Below are 12,214 nucleotides of genomic sequence, written 5' to 3' on the forward strand. Positions count from 1 at the left end.
GACCTGTGGTGGCACAGTGGATAAAGCGTCAACCTGGAAACATTGAGGTTGCCGGTTCAAAACCCTGGCTTGCCTGGTCAAGGCACATATGGGAGTTGATGCTTCCTGCTCCTCCCCCTTCTCTCTCTCTTTCTCTCTCTCTTTCTCTCTCCCCCCTCCTAAGATGAATAAATAAATAAATAAATAATTTAAAAAAAAAAGAGGCTTACTCCTAGACACTGGCAGATAGCCCCTACAGCAGGGGTCCCCAAACTACGGCCCGCGGGCCACATGCGGCCCCCTGAGGCCATTTATCCGGCCCCCACCGCACTTCTGGAAGGGGCACCTGTTTCATTGGTGGTCAGTGACAGGAGCATAGTTCCCATTGAAATACTGGTCAGTTTGTTGATTTAAATTTACTTGTTCTTTATTTTAAATATTGTATTTGTTCCCGTTTCGTTTTTTTACTTAAAAATAAGATATGTGCAGTGTGCATAGGGATTTGTTCATAGTTTTTTTTATACTCCGGCCCTCCAACGGTCTGAGGGACAGAGAACTGGCCCCCTATGTAAAAAGTTTGGGGACCCCTGCCCTACAGCAAAGCTTCACTTAGGAAAAGATAGAAAATAATGAAGGGGGGGGAAGAATCAAGATGACAGAGCATGAATCCACAAACATAATGAAAAGAAAATTGGAAGGCACTATCTATCTAAAAAGATACAACTTGCCTTTAAAGATTGTCATTTTTTAATACTGTCATCAATAGCAAATCTTCATTCTTTTTTTTTTCTTTTTCTTTTTTTTTTTAACAGGACAGAGAGAGAGTCAGAGAGAGGGATAGATAGGGACAGACAGGAACGGAGAGAGATGAGAAGCATCAATCACCAGTTTTTCGTTGCGACACCTTAGTTGTTCATTGATTGCTTTCTCATATGTGCCTTGACCAGGGGGCTACAGCAGAGTGAGTGACCCCTTGCTCGAGCCAGCAACCTTGGGTCCAAGCTGGTGAGCCTTGCTCAAACCAGAAGAACCCATGCTCAAGCTGGCGACCTCGGGGTCTCGAACCTGGGTCTTCCGCATCCCAGTCCGATGCTCTATCCACTGCGCCACCGCCTGGTCAGGCGCAAATCTTCATTCTTTGATGGTGAAAACAGTTATTGCATTCCTATGTTACAAAAGCTTTCATGTTTATTATCTCACTTAACCACTCTTCAAAGTATTATTCCCATTTTTATGCAGTGAAAAACAAGCTAAGAGGTAAAATCACTTGTCCAAGGTCATATGATTAATAAATGATAGACTCTGAATCAAAACTCACATTTACTACACTCCAAAAAAGCATTATGCTCACTTTGAAAGAACTCTTAACTCATCTGTAGATAAGTCAAGTGACAAGGTTTCTTAACCATACCATTTAGGATAAAAATAATAAAATTGTAATTAAAAAACTGTATGGTACTCTGGCCAGATAACGCAGTTAATTAAAGCCTCGTCCTCATACACAAAGTTGCCTGTTTGATCCTGTCAGGAACACATACAGGAACAGATCCATATTTTTCTCTCTCTCTCTCCCCCTTCCTCTCTCTCTAATGAACTCTTTTTTAAAAATACAGTATGGTGTCAGGTATTAACGTCTCTGGAGACAATTTCAGAGGTGAATTTTCAAAACTGCTTTGGACAATGGCCATTATCACATAAGTGATCCCACCCTCAATCCCCACCACTCACACCTACACATACCACTTCACAGAACACCACTTACTGAAGGATTAAGTTCTGGGATATTCATTTTAAAACCCATTTCTTACTTCTCAGTTTCACTTAATTTTTTGGTGCCCATGAAACACACTAGGGCTCAAAGCCTCTGCAGATAAGTAATAGCTGGACTTCAAAGACGGCAGGAAAAGCAGCAATCAGAATACAAGGCAACTTTCCATTTCTGGACTACCTCATTGCTACCAACATATTTCCTATTCCCATCATCTCTGTAAAATGGGACAAGTCTTTTCTGTAGCAAATTGCATCAGAACAACAAATGTGTTAGCAGATTAAATTCACTAAATACCAGAATGGTTAAAATAAATCTGATGTGGCTACACCTTCTTTAAAAACCTAAGAGCCATGTTCTCAACTGAAATCACAGACCAATCTTGATCCATGTCATACAAACATCAACCCTGATATCCTAATGCCCTGACTCCCAGCAAAATCCTACCGAATCCCCAAATTTGTCTATACTTTTATCAAAAAAGGAAAAAGCTTGGGTAAGGGGAGAGCCAAAAGAGTACACAGATACAAAATATCTTTTACACTGTCAAAACCAGGGGTCCCCAAACTTTTTACACAGGGGGCTAGTTTACTGTCCCTCAGACCGTTAGAGGGCCAGACTATCAAAAAAACTATGAATGACCTGTGGTGGCGCAGTGGATAAAGCATCAACCTGGAAATGCTGAGGTCGCCGGTTCGAAACCCTGGGCTTGCCTGGTCAAGGCACATATGGGAGTTGATGCTTCCAGCTCCTCCCCCCTGTCTCTCTCTCCTCTCTCTCTCTGTCTCTCTCTCTCTCCCCCCCCTCTCTCCTCTCTAAAATGAATAAATTAAAAATTAAAAATTTAAAAAAAAAACAACTATGAACAAATCCCTACGTACACTGCACATATCTTATTTTAAAGCAAAAAAACAAAACAGGAACAAATACAATATTTAAAATAAAGAACAAGCCCTGGCCGGTTGGCTCAGCGGTAGAGCGTCGGCCTAGCGTGCGGAGGACCCGGGTTCGATTCCCGGCCAGGGCACACAGGAGAAGCGCCCATTTGCTTCTCCACCCCTCCGCCGCGCTTTCCTCTCTGTCTCTCTCTTCCCCTCCCGCAGCCAAGGCTCCATTGGAGCAAAGATGGCCCAGGCGCTGGGGATGGCTCCTTGGCCTCTGCCCCAGGCGCTAGAGTGGCTCTGGTCGCAATATGGCGACGCCCAGGATGGGCAGAGCATCGCCCCCTGGGGGGCAGAGCACCGCCCCTGGTGGGCGTGCCGGGTGGATCCCGGTCGGGCGCATGCGGGAGTCTGTCTGACTGTCTCTCCCTGTTTCCAGCTTCAGAAAAATGAAATAAATAAATAAATAAATAAATAAATAAAATAAAATAAAGAACAAGTAAATTTAAATCAACAAACTGACCAGTATTTCAATGGGAACTATGCTCCTCTCACTGACCACCAATGAAACAGGTGCCCCTTCCAGAAGTGCAGCTGGGCCGGATAAATGGCCTGGGGGGGGGGGGGGGATGCGGCCCGGGCCGTAGTTTGGGGACCCCTGGTCAAAACACTGTTAGTGTTTATAAACACATCAGTTTCTTCTTAGCAAACTTGGAGGATTCATTCTCCTCCTGCCTACCTTGTCTGGGTTAATATAGTGTAATCCCCCTAAACCCCAAAGCAGTTTTGTATGATGTCAGAAAGCCAGCAGAGCTTGACTGAAGCCAAGCATTGAAAAATATTTATTAGAAAACTGATCTCTTATACGTGTCATTATATTTTTTTAAAGGCATCAAACGGCACTCCAGCTCCTACAGTGCAAAGGAAGCCCCACTGGCCTCTCAGGTGTTGGGCATTTCCTGACTCCTGGTCTTTCCCACCTGAAGCCACATTACAGGGACTCATATATCAACTAATGTTCTCCTGTCTTATGAAGCAGAGAATCTCAAAGCGAGAACTTCGGGACCACCCGGAGAGGACTTCTGGTGTCCAAGCTCCACCTTATCCGAAATCCCCAGCTGATGATATGCACAACCTCTAAGGTGATTTGAGATACATCAAAGTCTGTACACTCTACTTTAAACGTAAGTCTTCCTCTACCAGAACAAAGAGAAACATAAGAGGGAAAATACAATGGGGAGGAGTAATTACATATGGTGAAGAGACAACACAGATCTCAGCCATGAACCCGTGACAACATTGGAGCCGTTAGCTAGATGCACAAACTGAGGTCGGGAGACGGAACCAGGCAGGGAAACTAAAACAGATGCGAGACAAAGCCAGTCTCAAACCCCCACTGCCTCATCTCCTGACAATAAGGAAGGGTTACGAGAAGACGTTACGTATTCCTGAGTAGGAAAGGTAGGGAAGGCAGCGATTGAGCTGAGAGGCCAGGTCTGCGGACACTACTGAGGAGCGCAGGGCCCACTTGTATGTCCGGCTTTGGAGACACTGGGGGGTATTGTGTGTGGGAACCCCAGACCAGTGCTGGGAAGGCGCCAGGGCCGCTGGCGGGAGGAGGCCGGGACACTGAGCCCCGCCACCCAGCGCCAAGGACAGGCAGCCCTCACCGCCCCTACCTTCGGCTTTCCGCCTGGCAGCCGGAGGATTAGGCACAACCCCCACAATTCCAGGCGGCCGGAGCGGCAATCAGCTTCCGATGCGCAGATGCGACAGCGACAGTCTGAACCTGTGAACACGCGGCTCTTACGTCGCTCGTCGCCTCACCCAATTGCCGCCTTCCAGAACAGCAGGCGGTAGCCTCACTGCTCCTGCAGCACTAGGAATCGTTAGCCCCGCCTCTTCCTGTTTCTGCTAGGTTCCGCCCCCTACCGTCTACCTTCTCAAACCTCCGGGTACTTTTTTCCCTGGATCCCTCCTCGGGGCTGAGAAGTATCTAGAAAAAATTCCCGCGGGCCCAGTTTGCTAGACCAAAATGGAACTTCGAAGTTGTTCAGATTGTCGAACAGCCCGATTTCCTTATAGGGGAAGGATCCTCAGAAAGAAACTTGAGGGTATGTAGAGTAAAAATAAGTCAAATTGTTGTGTCTTGGTTTGGTATAAAGCTGAGAATCTCAAACAAGAAATAATCCTTTGAAAAGTCATGCAGAATAGGCCACCTGCAAGTCACCTACTTTATATACTTGTGTATTGTGTGAATTTTTTACAACAACCAAATTTTTTTGAGAGGGAGAGCCAGGAACATCAAGCTGCTCCTGTATGTTCCCTGACCCAAATATTAGAAAGAAAAAAAAAAGTGACCTGCACTTCTAATCCACTCTACCATGGAATAGCTGTTATTTTATAGGTGCCAGCTGCTTGCATATACATTGTATTTACTTATATAACTTGCTAATCCCAGGATTTTCACCCACTTTTTATAGGTGGGGAAGCTGAGGCTCAAAGAGGTTAAAAGTATTTATACAAAGTCAGACAGAGAATGCTAGAACTGGAAATTCAAGCCAGATTTGGGTACCTCCACAAGCCCTATTCTCTTCACTTATACTACTCTATTAGGCCTTCCCCTCGCCTCACTTGACCAATAAAATGGTGGGCTCCCTCAGGCCCTCAGAGTACAGATGGTGATACCTGGTCATTCTGGAGTGGAGAAAAAGATCATCCAAACAAGCTGTGACTGCCCCCAAACAGCAGGTATTCCCCAAGAGCAGCAAATAACCCTGGAGTTCCTTTCCCTTTTCTATGTGTTATGTGAGCTTCTACTAATTACTTTCTTGATTATGTTTACTTAAACCAGGTGGGAAATTGCAGCCACTAACAAACCTTGATTAGTATCTTGGGGATGAAGAACAAGTCCCTGGGCAATAGTTGAGCGGGTAAGTGCCAGTTTATCAGGAAGGTCTAGGACACTTACTTGGACTGGTTGGGAAAGACGGAGAACAGCTCACTTTTCCTATGGAACATTAAGGAGACCAGCAAGCATAGCTGGGCCCAGGGATAATTCTAGCTTGACAGGAAAAAAAAAAAAAAAGATAGAAAAAAGCTATAGTGAATAGCTCACTTGGTTAGTGTCATGTGAGAGCACGAAGGTTACCAGTTCAGTTCCCCAGTCAGGGCACATACAGCAGCAGCTCCATGTTTCTGTCTCTTTCTCTTTGCCTCTCTCTCTCTCTCTCTCTCAAAAAAAAAAAAAAAAAAAAAAAAAATGCTAATTATAGCTTGAGTCATTGCCTAGTACCATAAGGACAGATAATAAATGTTCAACAAATATTATGAAGTACTACAAGAGTAAGATGCTTAAAAATAGAATAAACTCAAATCTTAGAATGAATAAATATGTGGTCCAAGCGAAGAGCTAGACACAGAGCTGCCAGCACTCACAGACCTGACTTCCTTCTTTCTTGGGCAGATATAACCAGCTTAAACATGTGTTCCCAGTCCCCAAAGCTTGAAAAGCTCTGATTGAGAACTTCCCAGGGAAACTAGCTCTGAGCTCAAGCCTCCTGAGCTGCTGAAACCAGTGTGTAGGGCTGAGTCTAAGCAGACAGCCTCTACTTTCCTGGCCACCAAGCAAGGAAGACCACTGTGAAAGCGGGGAATTTAAAATCTGAAGATCAGAGTGGGTGGGTGAGTAGGGTCATGGTAGTCTTTTCTCTTTGTTTCCCTGTGTTACTCTTGGATTGAGCAGAAATAAGTTTAAATTTACTTTTTAAATAAGGAAACAAAAACCAGTTCTCTCTTTCAGCCCTGTTGGAAATCTCCCAAGTTCCCTCTTCCACTCACAGATCAGAAAAAGCTTGGAAGGATAGAGAACCTAAGAAATCACCTTCAACCTGGCCACCATCAATTAAAGGAAACCACAGCACCTGGCTAGGCAGAGATTTATATTATCAAGCTGGCCTTCGTCAACAAGCAAGATGTGTTGAATAGGTCATTTCTCCTCTGATCAGCCTTTCTTAATTCATCTCCCACATGTCTGATACCCAGTTGTGTGGAAACATTCCTGTCACTAGGAATTGGCTCTCTGCTCTCTCTGGGTAGGCCCAGAATGTAGAGTGTGGGGAGCAGGATCCCCAGCTCTCTGTCTCACCACCCTACTGTCCTGCCTTCTCCTTTCTGCTTCTACTCCTCTGTTCCTCACCAGCTTTCACCATACATTTATATCATGCTGCCAGGAATACCTTCTGGACTCCAGACATTTTGTTTACTCAAACATGAGTACTTAGTCACATGCCAGCCAGTGACACTGGGGATTCAGGTGTGAAACAGTCTTACCAGGTTCATACCTTCAAAGAGCTCAGGGTCTGATGAAAGACACAAATGTAAACAAATCAACTCAAAACAGCCCAGCAGGCCCTGGCCGGTTGGCTCAGCGGTAGAGCGTCGGCCTAGCGTGCGGAGGACCCGGGTTCGATTCCCGGCCAGGGCACACAGGAGAAGCGCCCATTTGCTTCTCCACCCCTCCGCCGCGCTTTCCTCTCTGTCTCTCTCTTCCCCTCCCGCAGCCAAGGCTCCATTGGAGCAAAGATGGCCCGGGCGCTGGGGATGGCTCCTCGGCCTCTGCCCCAGGCGCTAGAGTGGCTCTGGTCGCAATATGGCGACGCCCAGGATGGGCAGAGCATCGCCCCCTGGTGGGCAGAGCGCCGCCCCATGGTGGGCGTGCCGGGTGGATCCCGGTTGGGCGCATGCGGGAGTCTGTCTGACTGTCTCTCCCTGTTTCCAGCTTCAGAAAAATGGAAAAAAAAAAAAAAAAAAAAAAAAAAAAAAAGAAAAAAAGAAAAAACAGCCCAGCAAACCTGACTGGTGGTGGCACGGTAGATAGAGCATCAACTTGGTATGCTCAGGTCCCAGGTTCGAAGCCCTAAGGTTGCCAGCTTCAGTGTAGGCTCACCAACTTGAGCACCAGGTCACTGGCTTGAGCATGGGATCATTGACATGATCCAATGGTTGCTGCTTTGAGCCCAATGGTCACTGGCTTGAAGCCTAAGGTCACTGGCTTGAGCAAGGGGTCATCAGCGTGACTGGAACCAGTGGTGGGATTTAGCCAATTCACACCGGTTCAGCAGAACCGATACCTACTTTTTTGTTGAGTTCGGTGAACCGGTGTTAAAATGGCACTTATAATCAGGGTTCTCTCTAAGGTGGGCATCTGGGCAGCTGCTCAATGTGAAAATCACAAATTTACATTTCTTACTCTTTTTTAATGTTCATCAGTGTAACAGTATATTCTAAGCGCCCATAGTAATGTTCATTCCATCCATAGGTGAAAATAATTGCAAGTGAGGACGCCAATCAAGAAGCAATATGAAAATATCTTAAATAACAATTTTACTGTTTTTTGTCAGATATTATTTAATATTTTTTCATTAATATTTTAAAACTTTCTTATAATCTAGTTTTATGTACCTCTTTTATTCTTATTTAAGTATTAAACACATGAAATAATATATTACCTTTTGTTATATCATTTGTTTATACTTAAAACAATCATTAGGGCAGAGAACTGGTTGTTAACTTATTTGAATCCCACCACTGGCTGGAGCCCCCAGGTCAAGGCATGTATGAGAAGCAATCAGTGAACAACTACAGTGACCCAACTACGAGTTTATGTTTCTCATCTCTCTCCCTTCCTGTCTGTGTCTCTCTTGCTTAAAAAAAAAAAAAAAAATTAAACAGGGGCCATAAAACAGAAATATTAGCAAAGAACTCCAAGAATAAACTCACTCAATTCACATTGCTGTCTCCCTTATGAGAGTAAAACTCTTTCACATTCATCATCTTGTTTGCTCCAGACAGCCCTGTGAGACAGATGATTATATCCCCATTTTACAGGTAAAACAAAACTCTGCTCTCTGAACTCTTCAGTATAGCAGCCAATAGCCACATGTAGCATTCTGATTTAAATTAATTAAAATTTTGAAAATTTAAAACTTAGTTTTTTAGTCACACTATCCACATTTAAAGTGCTCAATAGCAGCCCTGGCCGGTTGGCTCAGTGGTAGAGCGTCGGCCTGGCGTGCAGGAGTCCCGGTTCGATTCCCGGCCAGGGCACACAGGAGAAGCCGCCCATCTGCTTCTCCACCCTTCCCCCTCTCCTTCCTCTCTGTCTCTCTCTTCCCCTCCCGCAGCCGAAGCTTCATTGGAGCAAAGTTGGCCCGGGCGCTGAGGATGGCTCCATGGCCTCTGCCTCAGGCGCTAGAATGGCTCTGGTTGCAACAGAACAACACTCTAGACGGGCAGAGCATCACCCCCTGGTGGGCATGCCGGGTGGATCCTGGTCAGGCGCATGCAGGAGTCTGTCTGACTGCCTCCTCATTTCCAACTTAAGAAAAATAAATAAATAAATAAATAAATAAATAAATAAATAAATGAAGTGCTCAATAGCCACATATGACTAATGTCTACCATATTGGATGGTGCATATTTTAGAACATTCCCGTCATCGTAGAAAGCTCTAATGGACAACAGTGCTTTAGAGGTCCTGAGAGGCAGTGCAGGACAGAAGTGTGAAGCCAGAGCTCTCAGTGTTCCCAGAAAAGCTAAGTCAAGCTGCCAAAATGGAAGAAGTAGAAAGCTGGGGAGCACTTCAGAAGAGACCAAGAGGAACCAACTCTGAACCAGAGTCCTCCACTTCCTGGGCTGCACTCAGATGGAGCAGGTTGCAGCAGCCAAGGCAGTGCAGAGACAGACTGAATTATCTCTACCCTGGAACCTAGGCACACATGAGCCTATATCGGAAGCTTCCTCTGTGTCCATCAAGAATTCTGTCTCACCTGACCAGGGGTAGTACAGTGGATAGAGTGTCAACCCAGGATACTGAGGTCCCTGGTTTAAAACCCTGAGGTTGCCTGCTTGAGCATGGGGTTGCTAGTTTGAATGCAGAATTATCAACAAGATCCCAAGGTTACTGGCTTGAAGCCCAAGGTTTCTGGCTTGAACAAGGGGTCACTGGTTTGGCTTGAGCCCGTGGGTCAAGGAAAGGTACATATGAGAAGCAATCAATGCACAATTAAAGTGAAACAACTACAAGTTGATGCTTTTTACACTCTTCTTTCCACCCCTCTCCCTTTCTCTCTCTCTTCTTTTTTTGTGTGTGTGTGTGTGTGTATTTTTTCTGAAGCTGGAAACGGGGAGAGACAGTCAGACAGACTCCCGCATGCGCCCGACCGGGATCCACCCGGCACGCCCAGCAGGGGCGACGCTCTGCCCCTCCGGGGTGTAGCTCTGTTGCGACCAGAGCCACTCTAGCACCTGGGGCAGAGGCCAAGGAGCCATCCCCAGCGCGCGGGCCATCTTTGCTCCAATGGAGCCTCGGCTGCAGGAGGGGAAGAGAGAGACAGAGAGGAAGTAAAGGGGGAGGGGTGGAGAAGCAGATGGACGTTTCTCCTGTGTGCCCTGGCCGGGAATCAAACCTGGGACCTCTGCATGCCAGGCCGACACTCTACCACTGAGCCAACCGGCCAGAGCCTCCCTTTCTCTTTAAAATAAAATTATGTCCCTCCATCCTAAGAGACCTCACAGATCCCAGTGACTGTGCTTTGCTCTATTTCTGGATCATTTCTGAAGGCCTCAGTTGCAGAAAAGGAAACAATTTTTAAAACAGCATTTCTAGCCCCTGTTAAAGGCTTGAGACCTCCAAATGGCAGTCTCCTGCCTGCTAGAAGGCCTTGGCAGCTCCAGGAAGCTTTGACCAGAAAAAGTAAACTCAAGCTGCATTTGCTTTCAGTTAAACAGGCCTCTCTAGTTCAGAGGAAAAACATTCAAAGGAAGAAACGTATAATACAAACAAGATTTCAAAGAGTTCTCACCAAACAGCTTCCACTAAGGCCAAAGCAATATCCCAAGAATCATGATTCTGTTTCCAGACACACCTTTGACTGCACACCTACTCATGTACACAGACATCTGACACAAATACACGACCTGCAGGTAACTGTGAAGGCACCGAGTCCCAGGAATACACACACAGGACAGACACAGCGACAGCCCTGTCTGTTCTGGTTATCCACTGCCATATAACAAAGTATTCCCAAACAAAACCATTTATTTAGCAATTTAATCAGGCCTTAGCTAGGAAGAATTAACTCTGCTTTATGTGTCAACAGCTGGGTGACTCAGCTAAGGTGAGATGCTCCCACATGGCTCGCAGTTGCTGCTGGTTGTTGGTTGAGACCTCATCTGGTGCAGTGCGCCTCTTCTACTAGCTGCTTGGCCTCCTCACCACTTGGTGGCTGGTTTCCAAGAATGAGTATCCCTAGAGAACAATATGTAAAAGTGCATGGTATTTTTATGTTCTAGCTTCAGAAATCACATAACGTCATTCTGTCCTACTCTTTTGGTTGATGGAGTCACAAAGTGTGGTCATATTTAAGAGCCCACCTCTTGGTAGGAGGAGTCTCAGTGTCATATTGTAAAAATAACACATGGGATGCGGTATATTATGACAGCCATCTCTGGGAAGTATAGTTGGCCATAAGGCTGACACCGTGGCACAAATACCCATATTCTTGCACACAACTTACACATCCAGATTCATATGCCCAGTACACAGACATATTTACACATGTAGATAAAACATTCTGCATCCACCTACATGAACACTACCATACAGTGATATGTATATTGCCACACACAATTATTACTTACACTCAATTGTGTATATTACTTACACAATTATGCAATCAGGCATGTCTAGTGAAACATATAGAGTAGCCTTAAAAACCAATCAGAGCCTGACCTGTGGTGGCGCAGTGGATAAAGTGTCGACCTGGAACACGGAGGTCCCCCGGTTCAAAAAACCCTGAGCTTCCCCGGTCAAGGCACATATGGGAGTTGATGCTTCCTGCTCCTCCCCCCCCTTGTGTTTCCTTTCTCTCTCTCTCTCTCTCTCTCTCTCTCTCAAATGAATAAATAAAATCTTTAAAAAAAAAAAAAAAAAAGCCCTGGCCGGTTGGCTCAGCGGTAGAGCGTCGGCCTAGCGTGCGGAGGACCCGGGTTCGATTCCCGGCCAGGGCACACAGGAGAAGCGCCCATTTGCTTCTCCACCCCTCCGCCGCGCTTTCCTCTCTGTCTCTCTCTTCCCCTCCCGCAGCCAAGGCTCCATTGGAGCAAAAAAAATGGCCCGGGCGCTGGGGATGGCTCTGTGGCCTCTGCCTCAGGCGCTAGAGTGGCTCTGGTCGCAACATGGCGACGCCCAGGATGGGCAGAGCATCGCCCCCTGGTGGGCAGAGCGTCGCCCCCTGGTGGGGGCGTGCCGGGTGGATCCCGGTCGGGCGCATGCGGGAGTCTGTCTGACTGTCTCTCCCCGTTTCCAGCTTCAGAAAAATGAAAAAAAAAAAAAAAAACAGCCCTGGCCGGTTGGCTCAGCGGTAGAGCGTTGGCCTAGCGTGCGGAGGACCCGGGTTCGATTCCCGGCCAGGGCACATAGGAGAAGCGCCCATTTGCTTCTCCACCCCTCCGCCGCGCTTTCCTCTCTGTCTCTCTCTTCCCCTCCCGCAGCCGGGGCTCCATTGGAGCAAAGATGGCCCGG

At 46.5% G+C, this 12,214-nt stretch overlaps 1 protein-coding gene across 4 annotated transcripts in view; it reads right to left on the minus strand.

Moving 5' to 3' along the window:
- The window catches only part of SIL1 (SIL1 nucleotide exchange factor), a 349,165-nt gene that overhangs the window by 268,521 nt on the left and 68,430 nt on the right, over window positions 1–12,214 (minus strand). For 3 of the 4 annotated variants that reach the window (XM_066343120.1, XM_066343117.1, XM_066343119.1), the window contains exon 1: window positions 4,308–4,464. The exons of the other annotated variant lie outside the window; for it this stretch is intronic. The gene's annotated coding sequence lies outside the window, so the exon portion shown is untranslated. Of the gene's footprint in view, window positions 1–4,307; window positions 4,465–12,214 lie in introns of those variants that run through there. 4 annotated transcript variants of the gene reach the window in all.

The sequence above is a fragment of the Saccopteryx leptura genome, chromosome 6, assembly GCF_036850995.1.
Source record: "Saccopteryx leptura isolate mSacLep1 chromosome 6, mSacLep1_pri_phased_curated, whole genome shotgun sequence".
NCBI classification, from domain to species: Eukaryota; Metazoa; Chordata; class Mammalia; order Chiroptera; family Emballonuridae; genus Saccopteryx; species Saccopteryx leptura.